The sequence below is a fragment of the Rissa tridactyla genome, chromosome Z (assembly GCF_028500815.1).
Source record: "Rissa tridactyla isolate bRisTri1 chromosome Z, bRisTri1.patW.cur.20221130, whole genome shotgun sequence".
In the NCBI taxonomy this organism is placed as follows: domain Eukaryota; kingdom Metazoa; phylum Chordata; class Aves; order Charadriiformes; family Laridae; genus Rissa; species Rissa tridactyla.
In genome coordinates, this window is record NC_071497.1 from 62697119 (window position 1) to 62719470 (window position 22352).

General features: G+C 39.6%; 1 protein-coding gene and 1 long non-coding RNA gene across 3 annotated transcripts in view; one reads left to right on the forward strand and one right to left on the reverse strand.

Moving 5' to 3' along the window:
- The window catches only part of PIK3R1 (phosphoinositide-3-kinase regulatory subunit 1), a 61408-nt gene that overhangs the window by 32888 nt on the left and 6168 nt on the right, over nt 1–22352 (reverse strand). The gene's annotated exons all lie outside the window — the stretch shown is intronic.
- LOC128902190 (uncharacterized) lies at nt 2214–11812 on the forward strand. The gene is made up of 3 exons (XR_008463677.1): nt 2214–2270; nt 2373–2670; nt 11698–11812. It is a non-coding gene; the product is annotated as an uncharacterized LOC128902190 (long non-coding RNA).

Below are 22352 nucleotides of genomic sequence, written 5' to 3' on the forward strand. Positions count from 1 at the left end.
CAACATGAATGGTTTGACCAGCACTGAAGTTAACTATAATAAACATAAGGATATTAATTAGTGCAGAAGAAGAAATCCAAAGAAGAGGGTCATTGTCAAGCAAGTTGTGATAATGCCTCCAACAACATCAGCCAGCAAACTGTAAAGAAACAATCGCTGATGAAGCACCTAAAATACTTTTGCCAGTAGCACCATCAGTGGCATAATGCATGACAAGTTGTGGACAACAGAGAATTTTCCACAAAGTTCAACACCCATGCTGCTATTGAAAATTCTGAGAAACGTGGGAGCTTACTTTCTTGAGTGAAATGCTGTTATATCATCAGTTATGTACTCTACTAGGTATGGGAAATGGAATTCAAAAAATGTTCCACCATTATCACCCATCTTCCTTGAAACAGAATCTGAATTTCAATAAGGATCCATAATGGCTGGATTTAACCACTTGTCAGTACACAACATCGAATTCAACTGAAGACGCATTGGAAACAAGGGTTACTTGGCACCCCTGCACAGCCTTCAAGGCAGTGGTACGAACTGAGGCAGTCCCCTACACTCCTGTGTGCCGACTGCTAGCGACCCCCACACCAGAGGCAGCAGTGCTTCAGGAGATGGAGAACTGAGAACACACCGAAAGCCATGCCTGCAGAGGCTTGAGTTCAGATTCTGTAACACTGGAAGGCACCAAGAGGTGGCCCTGCATGGGTGACAGCATGGCCTGATACTTCTCACGGCCCTGCAGTGGCAGCTGGTTCAAAGCAGAGCCTCAGCCACCACGGTCCCCTCAGCACCTGCGTTCATCAGCAGGGGAAGAAAGGCCACAACGGCTTCACAACCTGTCAGAGAGTGAAATGACTCTTACTGACATAAAATTCCTGACTTTTAAGGAAAGGACACTTCATGGTCCATTATATGTTTCTTTACAGCCTTCAGAAGTAGCAAGTTCCTGCAAAAACTTTCAGTAGAACAGTGTGAAAGATTAAAAAAACCCTAAACCCTATGGAGCAAGTCAGGAAGCAAGCAATAGGACAAGAGGAGATGGCAACAACTTGCGCCAGGGGAGATACAGATTGGATATAAGGAAAAATATCATCACCAAAAGGGTTGTCAAGCATTGGAACAGGCTGCCCAGGGAAGTGGTTGAGTTGCCATCCCTGGAGATATTTAAAAGACATGCAGATGTAGTGCTGAGAGACATGCTTTAGTGCTAACTTGTCAGTGCTAGGTTAACAGTTGGCCTTGATGATCTTAAAGGTCTCTTCCAACCTAAACAATCCTATGATTCTAAGTTTTCATAGAGATCTGTTCAATGTCAGACCAAAACAGCGACTTGAGGACTGTAACCTTGCCTTGGCATTTGTAATTTCAGAGACTTTAATGGCATTTACCAAAAGAACAGGCAAACAGAGTGTTCAGAACTGCCTAACTGCTATTAGCAAAAGGTTTTCACTGAGCAAGGATGAAAGACAAGAATGTGAGACCGAAGACAAAGAAGTTGATGTCACTGCACGACTCAGATGAATCGAGGAGTGCAACAGTGAATTCAGATGTAACTGTTGGAAGAGAAAAATACCTTTTCTTAGACCCTACTGATCTGAGATTATTTAGTTTGGCTATAGTTAAATTCTCCTAGAGGCTGAATGCATCACTGAGAACGGAAGGAGGAAGAGCTATTCAGGGCTGAACCACCTTCTCCAGTACTGGTCTCATTAGAAAGTTTTTAAAAGACGACACTATTAATGGAAAAATATGAAAGAGATTTAAGCTTCAGTGAATTTGACACATCATTACAAGTGGCTTAATAAGTCTGTCTACTATTGCTTGTCTTTTATTTTTATCAGATGTCATCAATCAGGCAGACTGCAGACTCAGAATACCACAGAAGCCTTAGCAGCCAAAGGAGACTAGATCCTGGAGAAATGAAGAGAAGTGAAGACTACCCCAGCACTTGAAAAAGGAATGGTCTGTTGCACCAACACTATCAGCCTTCGGGCTCATATGAAGCTCATTTTTATGAAGGCAGAAAAATGTCTGTGGGTCAAGATTTATTGCAATATGAATGACCACAGAGCTATGAAAAGCAATAGCGAAATGATGCCTTATGTGACCTTATGTGACTGGAGTACAACTGGGAAGCTGGATGGAAATACCGCCAATTCTAAAATCCTTCAATACTATGCAGCCAGCACAGTCTACTCCTTCCATCAGTAGATGTTGGGAACAAACTAGAGGATGAAGCGACAACTTCATTCAGATGTTCTCTGTTAAAGGTATGCTGAAGATTTTAGTCACAGAACGAAATCCAGATCTGTACTGAAAAATATGGTTAATCACATCAGCTCTCACTCCTCTTTTTCCTTCATCTTCAACAGAGAAACACCTGAATAAAGCAGAACATCCTTCCTAGGACAACTCAGTAACAACATTTAGCCCTCACAGATAAACAGTACTCTGTTAATATGCTTCTGGACCTCAAATAGTTTTTTTAAAGCATCCATATTTCTGCTGTGATCCTACATCAGTAATACAGAGTGACAAGAACTTTTCCAGGGAGCTAATTACAAAGGATGACGACTCAGGAGCTCTCACCAGCACGACCTTCTGAACTCCAGTCAATCCCAGTGTACCACCCAAAATGCAAGCCATCATTTCCAGAATCCTCTTCGTGAGGTAGGTACTGGCAACATCGCCTATAAACTTGAAAAAGAGTATTTCAAACTGACTTTTGTAGAAAAATGTACACAACTTGTTATAATATATGTGTCACTTAATAGAATACGGCCGGGTAGTCATTCGTCCAGGAGGACAAATATATGTATATTATCATCAGGCCATTTATAGTCCACCCAACTGACTCTACGGGGGTTGGAATAAAAACTGAATGTTACTTCATTTTATCCTGGCTCCACATAATATGTAAAAAAAGACACTGCTACCTGTATAAATCAATGCTGTAACTGAGACAAGTCAAATACTTTGCCTAGATACTTTATAGGGTTACAGCACACACGTGCAAGTAATGATCTGACTGATAAAATATCATTTGCATGGTGATTATGCAGGAAGTTTGGGGGGCTGGGAGAACTAATTCCTCTCTTCATCCCCATTTATAACGTTGCACCAGCTGCACTCTCAGGGTTAAGGAGAATAAGGGGCAACTATGAGAACAAAGGGGAAACAAGCCCAGGCAAATACAGATCAGTGCAAGAAAATAATCTATAAACAACAGATGACAGAAATAGACAGAACAAAGCTTTGATTTGATATAGAAAATCATACTTTATAACGTGCCAATTCTCCTGAAAGAAATCTGAGGTCTCTTTACCCTTCTCTGACAGAAAAATGAATGCTTGTCACAAGCTGCTGCCTTAATTAACAAAGAATTCCTCTAAGACAAAACAAAATGAAAGTGCAGAGAGAAAGAAAAAAAAGATGACTGTGTCTGGTTTGAGGAAAGTTTAGCTGCACAAATAAGCAGAAAAATAAAACCACCAAGCAACATAGTGTAGAGTACTATATTCCTTTATAATAGTTTAATACTTTTAATAGTGGATGCTAATCATGTTTCACACTTACTAATTTAATGTTTCATAAAGCCCTATTTCTATCATCTGTTGAAAGGAAAGTGATACTGTCTGTACTGGGAGGGAATTCTGTACATAATATTCTATCAGATTAAACCTCTAACTTTATGAATTATGAGCTGTCAGGCACTTTTCTCATCTGCTACAGAATATACTTCTTAGAAATAGGAGCTATAAATAAGACAACAGTTGTTCTTTGTTGGCTTCAACTGAAGCACAGATAATTTTTAAAAAGCAGCCTGTAGTTAAGACTGTTGTAAAGACAGTATTCTGCTTCCCTCTATGGGTGAGCTTTTGCAATACTCCTTTTGAAACTAGAACCGAATTTACGATTTGAAATGGGTGCAACTACTTACAATTAGTATTAACATAATTACAGAAATGAGCAGCCCTGTTCTGAGAAAAAAATTGCAAGGCTTATGAAAATAATATTAACTAAATGCAATATTCTGGTATGCAGTACACTGCATTATAATGCATAAACGGTTTTGCAAAGGAACCCCCCCAAAAAAACCCAAGGAAGGTATGGGAAAACTAGCTGCTTATTCAATTGTTCTTTTGAAGAGCTGCGAGATAACCAGAAACAGTAAAGTAAGAAATAATCAAGACTGTAGTAAAAGATGCCTTTCTGCTTCTAAGTAGAGGAGGGCAGTGAATAAGCTGAGGAGCACAGAGGGGGCCCAAGACAGACATTGCTGGAGCTGAATCCCCAGGAAGCTGGTACCAGAGCTGTGATACTGCTGGTTTCTGGGAGAGGTGCGTCTCACCTCCTTCCCTCCGTCTGGAGCATGGGGGCATGGCTGAAGGCTCCCCACATTTCTCTCAGGGGTGGCAGACTGACATGTAATTCCTTCTTACCCCTCATTTTCAGGGATCACATCAAGCCCTGTGTGATGCGCAGCAGCACAGTGGGTAGCAGTGTTCTGTCAGTCCCTAAGAGCATAACTTTAAATGGAAGAGCCAGTTAATGTCTGTAAACAGACCGAGCCAGCATGGTCCTCAGAGTGTGATTCTGAGGACGGAGAAAGAAAATATTTAATAAGCTGACACCTGTTTTTCAAGTCCTGTTGATGTCGGCAGGTTCCCTGACAGCAGTTTTCAGTCAGAGAGATATTAGCAGATGAGAGGTAAAATGTGGTGTGGGTTCCAAGGTACTGCATCCCCACAAGCAAGCAGATGATGACTGAGATGACAGCAAGGGAAGGACAGGAGAGGGTCAACCAAGAAGCTGGACCCAGTGAAGTACAAAACATTGCCTTTTCCATCAACTTGTTATATTCCCTCCTTGTTATATTCCCTGCTCATTATATTCCCTGCTCCTACTTCAAGATTACTGCTCCAGGGCTAAAAAAGAGCTGAGCTCTGCAAGAATTTGAGTAATTCTGCCCAATTCTCCTCAGAGATACTAACTGGCAATGAAAAACTTACCATTCCAGCTTCTAGTGCTGGTTTGGCATGAAACCATACATAGTATTAAGAAGGAAAATATATGACACTGAATATTCAAGTCTAGTGTGGATAGCACAGGTGTGAGGACAAACAGCACGTTCCACTGTCAGCTGCATCTTGTGATCTACTTATCAGGTTCCCAGTGCAACCTTCAGGGTTATCATTGTCATTAAAAATCCAGATTGCAGTAGTAGTACCTAGAAGCCCTTATCAGAATCGGAACAAACTTGTGATAGTCCTCTACAAACAAAACCTCCCTTACTGGTCTTATGATTAACTAAGCAATCTCTTAGAATTGATGCCAGCTGCCTTCCCACAAACTCTACCTCCTCTTTCCCAAGGACATTAAAGCCACGATATCCTACTAAATTCTGCACTTTAGACGTTTGCTTTAAAAAAAAAAAGAAAACAGTGAAGATCTAGTAAAAGCTTAGTTTATTTTAAAAAAAATGTATGTATGTTTATACGTTTACATGGTATTTTGCTACAGTCACTCTACAAGGAATCAGCAGCAAAGCTCCCTCTGTTCGATGCCTGCTATCCTACACAGACACATAAAAACCCCTACATTAAAAAAGCATCAAGACCACAAGGTCAAGCACTCAAAACTTAAGACAACAAAGAACTCAAGCTGCATGTGCAATTTCAGTTCTTGCTTCTGTCTCTTTCCACATATGACATACCATTTTTCCTATGAAATTGCTCTGCCCGTTTCAGCACGCAAAGTCTAATGCTCTCAAGGGACAGAACCCAACTGAAGAGTTGAGGTATTTATTACCTGGAGCATTATCCAGATTGTACAAGGACACATGGTCATCCAGTAGGGTCATATTCTCCTGTTTACTTTCCTCTTCAAACCTGAATTTTCTATTATCTCATCGCAACTTTGCTTCCTGTGCAAGAGTACTTTGCTCCACAAGTTGTTCTTGAGTTCTTCCTAGCAAGTGGGGAAGGAAATACGTACTTGGTTGTTCCTGGAAACCTTCGTCACATAAGAGAGAGACAGCTGCCTGTCTTTTAAGGGAAGGAATGCTAAGGTCCATCTCAAGCGGTACTTGAAAATTTTGGTTCTGGCAAGCCAGCAGAGAGTCATGGTGAGATTATTTCAGTGACCTCCATCAGGTAAAACTTCACAGATAGGGCGAGTACCTGTGCTGGAACTGTTTTTACATAAAAAGCAGTGACATGTATTTTCTTCTGAACAGTTTGGCACTAACCTACCAAGATTACTAACCCCAATTCCCTTTCCACATAACTATGGTGATGGTTAGTAATGGTGTTCCAGCAGCTTCTGCTCTTTGTAAATGAGATAGGGCTGCTGGATGGATATTCACTGTGAGGCACCGGGGATGCTGTAACTCTCTCCAGAATGATCTGTCCCACCTGACAAAGGACCCCTGTTCCTTACTGCTGTTTCCTTTTTTTTTTTTGATACCATGAAGTTGTTTGTTATGCAAGCCCATAACTAGTTTGTGATAATAACTCTGCTTGAAAATCATATTTCAAAACATTCTCTCTTTCTATGCAAAAATCATAATACATAAAACATCAGGACAGCGTGTTGTTTTGCTCTGAAAGAATACTTTGTTTTGATACCTTTTTGCTGTGGAGAAACTAGTGGGGGAAAAACGCCAACAAGTGCCCCTCAAACTACCCACAGGCAAGCAATCTAGAGGAAAAGAATAAGCTCTTCTCTACTGCAAGAAAAAGATAGTATGTATTACTGTGCTGGAGAAGTCAAGTTGTTTAGATCTGGAAGATTTACATAAAAGTACTGCCAGAAGCTGCTGACAGATAAAAGCCAAAACAGCTCCTTCATCTTTTGGGAATTATGGGAAACATTTCTAAGTACACAGAAAGTTAAAAATAATGAGTGTATAGCAGTCACCCAGAAAAAAAATGCAACCAATGGTAACAGCAATCCAGCATCAGAAGGACTTTTTTATTATGGAAACTAATGTACTTCAAATCAAGCCTGTTTCCTCCTCCTTAAAAAAAAAAAAAGAAAAAAAAAGAAAAAAAAAAAGAATAAAAAGCTTAGGGCCATAGCTGTAGCAACAGAAATACAGCAATGCTGAAAGGCAATCTTACCAGAAAGTAAAACTGGGTTAATCCTTACAGCCATTAAACCATGGGCTGATCTGACACAGATACAGAAACAACAACATTATTAGGAAATTCCTGAACTGCATCTACAGAGAATTAATCCCACCATCATCTTTAATTTCAGATGAAGAAAAAAACTCTCAGTCTGTATGTAATAAGATTTTTTGACCTATATCATACACCTATTGAGATTTCTCTGCATAGCAATGTCAGCACTGATTCTCATTCCAATATATTTCACACTGTCAAGATGCTATACAGAAAAGATGTCACAGAGTTTGAAGTACATGCATTTAACTCATGAACTTGAAAGATATCTCTTCCTGTGAATAAACCACTGTTTGTTCACACTCCACTGCTGATGTAACTTTAATTTAGCCCTTAGCAGTTAAAGTGGTGAATGAATTTCATGGACCTATACAGAGCAGTCAAGGTCTCAAGTGGCTGGCTAGCTGCAACGGGACAAAGACCTTCATTTGTGTACTGTCTAGCACACCGCATTGCAGATATTCGTATCGTGCAAAATCTGTTTATAGGAAGTGTAAAAGAAGAATTGAAAATAACAACAAAGTGATAATGAAAAGCTAGCATGAAAAACTGGCTATGTTTTTACATCACTGTCTGCAAGCCAAAGAAGTCAAGAGTAAGAAGGCATGGAACAGGATTTCAGACTGCACTGGGAGTATTCATTTGCAAAGAGACTAAAAGCAAGAGGCAAAGCTGCTCCTTAAGAAAACCCAAGCATAATTCTAAGCACTTAAACTTGGAGAAATCCTTCTGCAAGCTCCATGCAACCCTACAGTGTTAAAAAGCTTCTTGGGGTCTAAAACAATGAAAAATGCGTTCCTCTTCAAAACAAGTAGCGTGTTGTGAAGGCATAGGACTGAGCAGAGGATGTTAAAATAACTGCAAAAAAAAATTTTGTAAGTGGTCTTGGAAAGCCTAAACTGCAGAGGGCTGTGCAAACTAAAAAAAACCACACACATCTGGTTAAAAACTGACATCATGTTCCCTGTGATTTTTAACTCAGGTGGATCAAATGAAAGCTGCTCTTCCAGGGAAGAAGCCAGGCAGGCAGAAGCTCTTTTTATGCCCTCTACAAAGACTCAAGAGACAAGCAATAAGTGCCCTGACCTGCTGCTTTCCTTCCCTGCCTCCGCCACTAGGTAGCTGCCCTACAGTGGCCTACTCCAGCACAGGGGAACGTGCTGTGGACGAGAAGAGAAAAAAAGAGAAAGTCTTACGTATCTTACATGTCTGGTTTTGTTACTGTGCTTCAGAGGAATCCCTTGGTCATCTTGCCACAAGAAAGAACCAGAGTTACCTTTATTTGATCCTACCAGAAGGGAACACCACTTTCTCATTTCATTTTACCTTTTTAAAGGAATTTACTTATTTATTTATTTATTTATTTAAATGTGGACCATGCCAAGAAGGGAAAGGATGTCTCACTCTGGAATCTTTCCAGAAAAGTAGTTCCTTGTTGAGAACAGAAGGAAGAAGAATGCATTAATTTTAAACTGACCTGATTTTTCTAACAGGCTTATGACTCCCTGTTTTTAAGCACAGTTCACAAGAACTGCCTGCAACATCATATCAAGCATCTTTCTACCTATCTTTCCTTCTAATTTTACCCTTCCAAACTTCTATACGAAGCTGGAAAAACTTGTATCCTAATTAGTTCAGCCATGGCATCTTCAGAGAACTTTACTGAGGCTTCACACACTGGAACAGCATGCCCAGAGAGATGGTGGAAGCCCCATCCCTGGAAGTTTTTAAGGCCAGGCTGGATGGGGCTCTGAGCAACCTGATCTACTGGGAGGTGTCCCTGCCCATGGCAGGGGGGTTGGAACTAGATGATCTTTAAGGTCCCTTCCAACCCTAACAATTTTATAATTCTATGATTCACTGAGACAAAACTCCTCAAAAATGGTAAATGCAGCAGTCAGCTGGTATAACTCACCTAAGCTCTGCTACACTATCATAAGGTACCTAATTCTTGCAGGACTCAGAATGGCTAAACAGAAGCCTGCCGCCTCCCAAAACGTTCTAATATTTCATGGTAAATGTGACACTAATAGCCTCTTTTAGAGAGATCAGTATGAGCAATCATCTAAATCTAGGTCTTGTTCTAAAGGAAATGTTTTTTGTTTGGTTTTGGGTTTTTTGTGGGTTTTTTTGCTTTGTTTTTAAATAGCATATTTCTTGATCCCTCAGGGGAGCCAGCCTTTCTGGTTCTCTTTTTCTTGTGTTTCACTACATCAGTCAGCTTTCCACCAGTTGGCTTCCCACATTTCAAACCTTGCTCTCAAACAGAGAGGTCTCAGGAGACAGAGCAAGGCGGCTGGTTATTCTAATGGCATTCAGCTAGAAATAAATAATGCAAAGGACCAAGTGAATATTCTAATCTGTGCTGTCTGAGGTTGTGAAGGGACCCAACTATAACAAAAAAGAGCAAGGCCATAGGTGTAGACTTCTCTAGACATACATACTCAACTTGTTTGTCTGCTGCTTCCAAAACCTTGCAGGATAATTTAGTTCTAAACTACTACGTATAAAGACTGGGTTGGGTTTTGGTTTGTTTTGGGTTTTTTTTCACAAAATAGCTACAAATTCCATATCATCAAATGACATGCAGAAATTTAACATACACTGGGAGTGATGCTGTAGTCTTGCAACAAGCTAATCAAGACTAAGAGCCAAGTTTCAGAGCCTGTTAGAGCATCCATTAATGCCACAGTCTGACAGTGCTTTGCATAGCTTCAAAGCAAGCTGCTTTTTATATATTATTTAATTTGAGTCAGGAAAATAAGCACGGATTAAAGATTTCTGACAGGCTGCAAACAGGTGACCAAATCATACTTAACATGACAGAAAACTCTGTATTTTCCAGAACATTACATTCATATTGAAATGTGAGAACTTCATGCCATTACTTCTGCATGGCTATCAACTTGAGCCCAACAGAAAATTGGAACCACATTTAAGTCTACTTTTTCCTGCTGGCTTTATAGCTTCCCCATGCTTTCTGCACATTACATGTTCTCTCTCTTTCTCTCTCAGCATTTGGCCTCTTTCTCCTTCTGGCATTCTGTAATCCTGCCAGCCAAAGAGCTTTGCTTTTAATAAGTAGATCTGCCAACTTAAACTCCAGTCTCCTAAGGCAATCATATAACGAAACACACATGTATGTACTTGCACGTAATCTGTCAAATGCCTCTCTAGCCCACTACAAATGATTTTTGCAATTCAGGGTTTTCGTAGGAGCATGCATTCATACCCTCTCAGTTTTCAAAGATCAAATGCCATGGTTCTTCAGAGTTCCATGTCTTGTTTGTACATACAAACCCAATGAGCCTGCAATTTCCATATCAGTATCTAGAAGACACAAAATACAAAAAATCTAAAACCACAAAGGTTGTCCAGACAACTTCATATGGAGTATGCTCATCCCTCACTTTCTCAAACTTGGTGTAGACATCTGGTGCAAGACAGCACAGATTTCTCCACCACAGAACATTCTTCCCATGTTTCTAGTGTGTCTGGAAAGTTAATGAATAACCATTCCAGGTGTCAAGAGTATTTTCAATACGTCCCCCATTAGTCATCTATCATCCACACTGAAGCCACCTGATTTCCACTTTCTAAACCAGTATTTCTCAAAAGAGAAATCTAATGTATGATGCTAGCAACAGAGTAATCCAGGAAAAAACTTTGTGTGTCACCCTGGGATGAAGTTGCTCTGCCATACCTCTAGATTAAGTGCAGTCGTAGTTTACAGCATAGCAGAATAAAGATGGTAGCAAAAGCATCTTCGAAGTTGTTGATTAGTAGAAAACTAAAATCAGGTTTCAAGGAGTGTAATTTACTACATAAGGTCTTAATTTGCAAAAATTCCTGCATTGTGAATCACAACTACGATACAGTGAAAAAAAGCAAAACTGCTAGAGATCCGCCATAAAAACATAAAGCAAAAGGTACTTAAAACACGTGTGTCCCTGAAATGCACATCTCTATTGCAAGACATGCTTTACACCTACAACAAAGTACTGAGAACCTGTAACTCTAAATTCTCAGAATTGGGAAACAAGTGAGACAGCACTAAATTGTATCATCACATCTGTTGAATCTGTGCAGTCACATTCTAATAATTCTTTTGCTTTTGATGCTTATATTTGGATTCCAGCTGGTGAAGCTGGATGATGCTGGCAGAGGTATGCCAGGAAGATTTGTTCTGCAAGGAGTCATCTTGGACACCCAGTACTCAGTGACCGAAGCCAGCCATGGAGTGAGCAGATGGTACTCGTTCCTTGTGACAAATAAAGCCTTGCACTGTCAAACCTAATGCAGATCTGGATCCTCCTGCTTTTAGTTATCTCAATGAACATTTAAGTGTTAGAGTTACGAATTCTTTAAGTTAAGAGTTACACCCTCAGATTCAGCTTTTTGAAGTATTTTTCTACATGACCTCCCTAAGAGGTTAAGAGACTAACCTTAAACTATCTTAAAACAGTAGTTATTTTTTTAATTGCCTTTTTGGTCTACCTCATTCTCACAGGAAACATGATACCACCTTTGCTCAAGAACAGTATCCTGAAGATGACTTAATATTTGTGAATATGAAGCTCTATGAAGCTGTTACCAGCCACATCACTGGAAAGGGCAGAAGAGGCAATGAAGAAACCTGTTTTCAGAGAGGAGCCTGAAGGCTGTGAAGAAAAGGTGGCTTAAGACCACAAACTAAAAAAAACAGAATGAACCAATTCTCATTCAGTGAAGACCTTGACAATGAACAAAGCAAGGATACGCAAGAACAGGGGTCAAGCGACTACGTAATTAAAAACTGTATCAGATGGCATACACTACAAGAAGGTGTAATTACATGTACAAACATAAGTTTTAGATGCATAGTTTTGCAATCTTAACAGTCTTCTACTGTAGTGTGTAATTCACTGTAGATATGCACATGCATCAAGGTAATAAAACTCTGTATGTATCGTAAATGTAATTATTTGTTACAATAGCAAAATATACAGTCAAAACTGTCACTGTGTCATTTCCTCAGTTATAAGAAACTGTTCTTACCATCACACTAGTTACCCAAACAGGCAGTGTTAAGAAAAAAACCGACTTGCCGAAATATCTAGCAGCATGGAGCAAATTTTTCATATGCATTAGTGAAGAGGACTGAATACAGTGGAAGAAAATAATTTGGTGAAAATAATCTCTATACCATCATCATCAAATACATTGTGCGTGTGTCCCCCAAATGAAGACATTTCTACTATTAAATTTGCAATTCTTACTATATAATGGACATACAAATGGCTAAAAAGTTAAGTGATCTACATTAAGTATTTAATAAAGGGAAGAGTTCAGACTAATTAGGAACTTGCTTTAAATCCATGTAGAAGTTATGGTTATGAGTTTGATATGGGAATTAGGGAGGGAAATTCCAGGCCCTGCATTAGCCCAGGACCTCAGAAGAGATGATCGTAACAGTGTTTGCCTTCTGTGTCTTTGAAATCCATGAAAGGAAAGTCAGACACTGTTCCTTACACAAGGGTTTATCGTGTAGTATTTCATGCACATTCCTATTATATGCAATCTGGTATACTGGAATCTCTTCAGAACAGAGGTTGCATTTGTACTCCACACCCTAAAGGCAATGGTAATTTTCCCTGAGACGTGAGAATAAGAACTGTGGGATTTGTCCCAACACTGCTAAACCTTGACTATAGGTCTGATCCCGCTCCTTCTGAAGTCAAAGTGGGTTTTGCCACCAATTTAAGGGAAAGTAGAATAGGAGCCTGCTGCTTCTTGTATAAACAAGTTTTGTAAGTAAACAAAATAACCCCAACCATGTATATTTTCAAGAACACGAGTACTTTAAAATGATCTTATTTTTGTTTGCATCCAAAGGGATTTTGAATAAAGCATTTTAATACTCTGTTTAGAAGACAGCAGCTCACATCAACAAGCATAGGCATGTTCACTCTGAACTACAAGAAATTTTACCACAGTGTTTGATTGACTGGCTATTTAGATCAGACAGACAATGAAAATCCAAAAAAAAACCCCAACCATTCTCATCTTATTGGCGTGTTCTTACTGTGTCATAATAAAACCCTAGATATTTGTCTTAGAGGAAACATCTGGAGAAAAAGCATAACAGTTGGTAACTGTCTTCCCCTTTTTTGCTAACTGTACATGCAACTCAAAGTCCTGCATCTTAAATCACTGGGGAAGGCACCCACAGCCCACTATCCTTTTCAGTGCAAGTTTTAATATTGAAGATGTTAGAGACTTTTAACTATGACTACAAGAGTAGTCCAAAGCAATGATTAGTACTACACACAACAGACGAGTGCCAAATGTTCCTCTAGCAGACAGTCAGAATTCTCCCAAAAGCCAGAAGGCAGCTCAAAAGTAGTGAGACTTCATGCTATTTGCTCTGTAGTAAACATTGTTAAACCGGTGATTTAATATAAACCCCCAAAAGCGTCCTGATAATAATGGGACTGTGAAAATCGCTCATTTCACATGGGGGGCTGCAGCTTACAGAGACTACCAGAAGGGTTTTGGAGTTGTCAGCACTAAGTTTGACCCATGAGGAAGCTAGAAAAACATGAAAGTGGTGGGGAATGCACACTAATCTTTCAACCAATGGTAATAAATTACAAATACAGCAGAGCAAATAGATTTCCAACATTCATCCCTCTGTGACCTTGAGGACCCCTCACTGAGTGACCAGAAGTCCTTTATTTCCAGATATTTGAGATGACGTTTTTGCTACTTGCTGTTTTGGGTATGTGTTCCTTGACACTTTATTTATTGACCAGGCCAGACTGCAAGGACCACTTAAAAAACCCTTTATTCTCCAAACTGGCTTGCACTGGAACAAAAGGCCTCCCTAAATCCTTCTCTCCATAAGAAAATTGCTTATGTAGGCTAATGACTAGTTACACTATTCTGGCTTCAGAACAATGGAGTAGATTTGGATTGGCAAAAATATATTCTAAATTAAACATCTGTACAGATTCAACTCCAAAGTACCCAAAATAACTTGCTTCAAAATGTCAAGAGATGACATTTTCTGATGTTTCTCTCAAGGGAATGGTTATATTGCAAACAGTGCAATAAATATCAAATGAAGAATGAAAGACCGCATTAGACTAAGAGGCAAAAAACCCTGATCAGCCAAGAGTGTCCTGTTTCAGAGGAGCTCTCAAAGGGTGCTGACCCCTCGCAGAAGACCCATGCATCAGCAGAGATGGGAAGACCATGGGAGCAGATCACACCTTGCTGCACCCCACGGTGCCCTGGAGCCTCACGGCCCTTTGCAGACCATGGCAGGGCAGATGCCCCTCAAACGTGCACCAGTCAACAAGGAGGAACGTGGGAAATGATGGAGGGCTTTGCTACAGCCTCTGTCGCTCCTCACCTGTACCAAGCAGCTGTGTCTCGGTAAGAAGACAATTCAAGGCTAAGTTCATAAACACAACAGACGTTTTCGCATCTCCATCCAAGCACAGCACATGAAAAATTGCAAATTAGCAATAGAGGACTGGAATGTGTGGTCACAGGGTTGAACACCACGTGCAAGTAGGAAAAGGACTGCAAATCTTTCCCCTTAACTGCTTATTTCTGAAATGTTCCTGGATAGAAAGATAACGAAACCAGACACAGCTGTGCAGCCTTATCTACCACTGTGCATAATTAGTGGTTTCTTTCATTAATTCCCTAATTTAAGCGCTTTGGTCTACCTCCATCCAAAAACAGCTTAGGAAGAGAGCTTGGAAATTAAAAGGTAACCTCACAAACGAAAAGCTTTCCCTTTGAGACGTACTGACAGAGAAGCCGTAACATGCTTTGAAACATGGGTCTGCCACGTCTGATACCATTTGAAAGTTTCTTCACCAAGAACAATCCTCGATGATTATCTGCTACCTACAAATCTTGTCCAAGTGGGATGAGGAGATCTAGGAAGGAATCGGTGACAGCACTGAAGTTTTCTCTCCTAACCTCAACAAATAAATTCCACTCTTGTATCTGTAAAGATGACAAACAAAACTAGTGCAACAACACTAGGGAGGTGTATTCCTTCCTTGAACTACAGATCTCAAGTTGCGCGACTGTCCCTTCCTTTCCAGCTGGTAAGGAGGAGGCTACAGCACAGGACTGCTTGGACATGCTGCATCCAACAAATCCAATCCCACAGGGGAGAAAGAGTGAGGAAAAGACCTCAAATTACACCGATCTTAAGTGTTTAAGTGGAATAATTTGGCTGTTGGCCAGTTTCTTTACATTTTTTAAGTGTGCATGTTTTTTAGAAGGAAGCAGCAAAACTGTAAAGGAAAGCAGAGTTAACTCTGTCTGGCTTTCCAACATACAGAAACACAATTTAAAAGAAAAAAAAAAAGGCAAAGAAAACATAGAGAAAAACCAGCCCTGTCTACACCTTGCCTATTTACTGAAAAATACAAGAGCTGCTCAAGAGCTTCTGGGAGCTGAGTGGAACAGAAGTAACTGCTCTTCCTGCAGCAGGTCTGCCTTCTGCAGGTGCATCTTCCCATCCCAGACACCACCAAGTGATCTGCTAGCACAGATAGAAGTTGGCATGTTCAGATGTCACTTCTTGCCCTCGACATCCACAATCTCTAGCAAAGAAACTATCTCAGACATTAACCTCCGGGAAATGCTCTATCACAGCAAATGCTGCCAAGGGTATACAAACAGATCCAGTGGATTATACAAGCACGAAGTCTGACAGCTAACTGAACTGTTAAAGACCTTTTTCATCATTCATGCCATAGTTTACGTAGTAGTTTTGAGGTACAAGACAGTCTCAAAAGATATTTTTAAAGTGTAGAAACCATATGCAATTACATCTTTCCCTAGCTCAGGGCAGTACCATATTTTTGAAACTGGGTCCTGAGGATTTTGATTACAGATCCTTATTACCCGAAAAGCCGTCAGCTTAAATATTATTTTTAAATACTGTCTAACATGCAAATGTTTTTATAAAGTGGATCAATATGTGAAAATAAAGAACAGTGTTTGGGTGCTGTTCTTGTGGACTGCTGCATACAGCATTCATAAATGACTGAACAAAAAGCAATCAAGTTAGTACAAAAAGTTACACCTGCTAACACTTTACCAAAAGACTTCAGGCAAAGTCCAAGGATACAGGCATTTCTATAACAAAGTGCAAAAAACGCAATACATAACAAAAAAGGGAAAAAAAATAAGCTCTTCTATTAATGAAGCCACAAAATAGGATTCTATTTTAGACATATATTTTGCTGAAAGCCTGAACAGAAGTTAGCAAGTATTAACCACAGTTATTACTTTTTTTTTAAGCCAAAAATTCTCAGTAAATTCTCCTAAGTACCTAGATTCTCACCAAAGTATTCTCAGCACTTAAAATCCTTCTCCAGTTAAAATAAATATTTCTTTAAAATCCTGTAATTCCCCTTGTCATTCTCAGCTATGAAAATAAAGTAGTTCTTTGTATTCTAGCCTTCAGATTGATTTCACGGATGTTCATCATGGAAAGCAGCTTTGGAGCAAGATGCAGATGTGAAAGAGTGCACAGCCAGCTGCAGTTACAACACCTGTGTTCTTTCACACAAGAAAATCTGGATGCGTATATGGCATCACACAACTATTTAAAGTGGGCACGGTTATTTGCTCAGGGTGCAGAATGATCCATTCTTGGCAAATACTTAGCACCATGTGTTGCTGAAACTCACAAACTGATGTTATCGTGTGCAAGCCTAAGTAAGAACTATTTGCTAACCAGTGTTTTTCTCAGATGTCCCTGGATCACAGCTACAGGAACAGATGAAGATGACTCCTAGGGAGAGGAGCAGGCTACTTCACCTTTGCCTTGTTTTAAATCTGCCCCAGGAGCATTCATGTCAGCAGGAAGTATTAACAGACTGAATCAGTACGACAGAAGGCTAGAGAAGGTAAGCAAAGTCGCTCAACACAATGCCACTGTTGTAACTACAGAAAGGCATATTAAAATCGGTGCGATACAAAACAGAAAAACACTTCTTATAGCATCAAAACAGGAGTGTCTTATTCTTTCAGTTTCTTAAAGCAAAGTGTGTAACAAAAGGCAGTATTTTTTTTAGACTAATTGATACAGCTGGGAAAAAAAGATGCATTTCAGCCACATAAGCCTTTTCAGGTCTGAGGTCATCTTTGAGGATCAAAAGGGGGTTCTGTGTATTTTTCCTAGAAATATAAATTGGTCAATTAAAATGCTCTTTTAAAAAGCTTCCTCTCCTTTTTTACTTTTATCATGGGACAATTAAAACACAACATGGAAGATGCTGGTTTTGAAGCTCCTTCCTCCCTCTTGCTTCGTTCCTCCTAGACCAGCAGGTGGGGCCACGCATCAACCATGAACTCGCCCAGGTCCACTGTTAATATGCAATTTGTATTAGTATTTGCAAGCCTATCCCTGTGCTCTCTGTGGTGCTTACAAAGATTTTTTTAGTTACTATCATCCTGATTTTATTATTTAAAAAAAAAATGCTCTGCCTCACTTTAATGCAGCTTGCAAAATCTTTGTTTTCATTAGCAATAAAGCAGGTGGCAAGAAACTTTGTTTTCAGATGCATGCGCTCATATGGCAGCTAGAAATTTGCCTTGTGCACCAACAAATGCGACCACAAGTAGCTGGCAATGTTCTCTGGCAGAAACCTGCGCCATTTCTCTGTGCAAGTCAAAAGCAACCGACTTGTGAAGTTCATGACTGCAGGACAGTTCTGACGATTGCAGCAGGGCAAAGGCTTACGCTCAAACTGGGCTTTTTAAAACCAATCCAAGGGCTCTGCCTTGAACAGCAAACACATTTACCAAATGAGATAGTGACTCATCACTTCACTCCATAATTTCCTTTTTCCATTTGCTTAAATCAGGAGAGATGATGACTCTGTTCTTCCCAACGGAGGCTCCAGGCTCACAGCATTCCACTCACTCTTATGCCCCCTAATTTACAAACGTAAATAATTTTCAGAAAGGCAATCGCTCTACTGGCTTTATAGCAATATTAAAGAAACAAATCCTACAGCACATTCAGTTCAAGCATGCACAAATGGTTTTACGCTCTCCATCAGTTTGGATCTCTGTCAGAGATTGCATAACCTGGTCTCTGAAAGGAAAGTTCCCAAGTGTTCCATGTCATTATCTTTGTCTAATCTGCTGATCTGTATCTGTTCTAGGAGAAAAGCATAAAGAAAGGTGTTGGTTTTTTTTTTTTTTTTAAAAATCTATGTTATAGTTTCATCACAAGAAGGAAGAGCTTTAGAGTATTTTTAGGCTCCAAACCAGCTAAAATGGTACGAAGTGTCAACATACACAACCCTTTTAAGTCACACAGGAAGTTGCAGGAAGCTCCAAAACATCAAAACAGACAAATTATTCATATAAAGTTATGGTCTGCCCCTCTGCAATCTGACCTTCATTTCAAAGTGGGAATTTAGCATTCCAATTTAAGTCTGAAAGTATTTCTGTCGATCAATTGAAGCTTTATGGTCCAAAGTCTGCATAAGATCAGCCTTCACAAACCAGGTAGAGAAACAATACTGTATGAACCAATTCTAAACATATGCAGCCGTATCAGATGAGCTGAATCAAAGTTCACAAAACTCAGGAGGACTCAGTACAGCTTATGCACTTTGCATTTTCAAGGAGCTGGGCGAGACAGGGCTAAGTGACAGCAAACAGTCCTATGTAGCTCCAATTTAAAAAAGAAAGCATTTTAGAAAAAAAACCCAAACACACACATTCATATAAAATCTTTACTGCTTGATGTAAACTTCAGATATCTGGATCTCACTGTTGCAAGTGCCTTCATGCCTCCAGCAGCAGCCAGTCACCCTTGCCTGGTGGGAGAAGAAACCTGGGGAAAAGGCAGGTTGTGCCAGGGAGAGCCTCACATGAGAGCTAAATCTGCTTTGCCACAGGTCTGACCTGCACCAGCCCTGAAACTGAAAGGTGCTAGAGACTTCCTGGGGCACTTGTATCGCCTTTATTTTCCTATCTTTTCAGATGCAATAATAAAAAAAAAAAAAAAAGCCCCATAAACTCAGACTAAACTTACTTCTTTATTGATAAAGGTAAGAGATGCAGACAAAATGCAACAGTCCTAAAATATCAGTCAAGGAGCCCCAGTTCCTGTCTTGATCAGTGGTTCTAGAAATTCAAACGGGTCATAGAAAATATCTGGGGAAAGATCTGACCTAAGCGTTGTAATAAATAAATGAATTAATAGCATCTGAGACCACCAGCAGTTTTATGTTTTCATCTTGGCTTTTAATATTTAAAGAGGTCCCTATTTATAAGTAAGACTGTGACTGCCTAAGCAACTCTGCCTGTGTTACTAGCTTCATTGACTACAAACTCTGTTCAGATGTCTGATTATTTGTGTTATGAGTACTGCAGCATTGTGAACACTGTCAGCATCGTGCCCAAATATTGCAAATTTGATCTATTAAAAAACAATCTGCACACTGATGAGCAGGTGATCAAGCTTATCAAGGCCAAGGGAAAAGACCATTCAGAATAAATACCTAAGGAATATTTAAATTATAAGAAAGTATTTTCTTAAAAAAATAATATATGTATGTGGTAAAATTAAAAGAACTCATGAGATTCTATTTTTTTTATTTAAAGTCTCCAATTAAGTTTCTGATATTCTTATTCAACATATACACAACAGGGGTAGATAGAGAATTGACTCTTCACAGAATGAAAAAAGTATATAGACTACAAATAACTGAGATACACTTCGGAAGTCTGCTTCCAGTTCCCCATTAATTTGTCATTTTGATCCACAGCAGTTTCAAATCATCAAGTACCAAAAATGTAAACTTGACTGTATTTGGTCAAGCAACTTTCATACTACGCATTAATTTATTTGAAATACACTCTAGGGGTGTGGAGCGAAGTATCATCCTGGGAAGAATCTTCTGGCCTACTGCCCATTACATTGGCTGCTGGACAATATTAACTGTGCTATTCCCTGCACCAAATCTTTTATAGCAAAATAGTGAAGCCACCTGAAAGTCAAATGTACATTGCTACATTATTTTTTATCTGAACTATACTTCCCTCTGCACCTCCACTTTCACCATAGGTATAATTTTTGTATTATTCTGCTCACTCAAAAACTTCACTTTAATTTCATTTTTTTTAATACCCTTTCAGTGCAACATTTCCCAAATTTGTTTCTAAGATTTAAAGTGCTCTCTGCCTTAGATCTTTACAGTAAAAGGATCTGTATATTATTATTACTCTTCACAATTTCTTTTAAGTAAAGATACATTATTTTAAAAGTAATTAAACCTTATTCTTGAGCTATTTGGAGTTCAAATTTCAGTACTTCCCCTAAATCTGTTGAGGGGGGTATAATCCTTGATCCTAGGGCACTACTGAAGATGCCTAGCCTTTTACATCAAGCTTAAAATCTTTAATTCAAAAGGAGTTGTGAGAACTTAGCTTTTCTTTTTTTAATCAGAAAAATACATGACTGGATTGCAAGCTGATTCTTAAACATGTTGGAGCATGGCAGGATCACGTGTGCAGACTTTGAGATCAAGATTCCCAGTTAAATTAGCACATTTTCTCATTTCAAATCCCCAACAGTCCTAAGCTATTAAAACTAAACACAATGTATGTAACTGCTACTCACTCTAGAGGCAATAAACTTCAGTTTAGGAGAGATCCAGTCACTAAGGCTTGGGGCACTGCCTCATCCCAAGGCAGCAGAAAAGTCTACATTTAAGCAGAAACCCCCAGATCTGCATCAGAATTTCCCAGAGCAGCTCCCAGCTGCCAAAACTCCCATACATGTCTGTTACAAATGCAGTCTTGGGGCATGCTGAGAAACTGCAAGATTAACACCAGGATTTCCCAGCACAGCGCTCTGGCCAGCTCACAGCGTGAAGATGTGAAGAGCATCAAGCAAGCGTGAATACAGAGACCAAGCAAGTTACAAAGCACTACTTTAAGTTTAAAGCAATAAATGCATCAGAGCCTGGGATGCACGCTGGTTACTTCACCACAGCATGCACATGTAAAGAATGAAATCTTCTTTCCACCCTTTGCATCTCAAAATAACCCGTCAGCACTGAGGTGCCTATCCGAAGAGCCATGTTTATTCTGCTGTTACATGTGATAGAGAAAACTATCTCCGCAGGTGATAGGTTAAGAAAAAAATCAATGTTATCCAATCAGCACATATTAATATCCAATACCAGGAATGATCAAAGAAGTAACCATGTTTTCTTTCAAAAGCAAATACCCCGTTTTCAGAATTAAGCTACTGAGAAACCAGGAGACTCTAAACACTAGAGGCTGAGAGTTCACGGATTTAGAAATAGGGAGACTATACCCTAAAATGCCATTACAACCCCATCTGCCCCCACCTTCATTCTAACAACTACGTACACGTAGGCATTTACACTTGCAAGCAATCCTTGAGTGCTCACAGACAGTTCACATTTACTCTTTATTGAGCACCCCCCATCCTAGAAATGCTTCTGCCAGGTTTCCACTTGGTCCGCCGCATACAATTTTCTGTATTTCTGTTCTTATCTTCGCTGATTATCAGCACAGCTGAATATAAATTCGTAATAGGCACAGAGGGATCGAAGCTGATAGACTGATACCACAACTTTGCAAGTGATGCTGCAAATATTTCTATGGAGGCAGATGGGTGATGATATTCAGGACTGTGGTATCACTGTGAGAATCAGGATCACATACCACAACTTCTATTTCCTACAGCAAGGAACACTGAGAATTTAAGAAGTATTAGATGTTGAAGCAATATAAGCCATTCTAGACTTTTGAGAAGTAAAAGACCGATGTAAAATCTATCCTAAGACAGGCTTGGCTTGTTGATATGTAAAACCCAAGTATCTGAATGTCAGCAGGTACAGGAGACAAATCACTTGGAGGAAGGGTGTTTTGATTTTTTACCTTAAAGTTTTTCCACTTAAAAAAGAGAAGGCACTTTCTCTATTAACAGAAGAGTTCTAAGCAAACTCTGAGTTCTGCCCAACACACTGTTACAAATGTATGTTAGAAAGCAACTTATGTTTAAACCAAGGAAATATCTTCCTTTGTTTATGTAAGTGCTATTTTTTTCTACTGCATGCCCTGCTCCCTAAAACACATTAAACCTGAATTTCT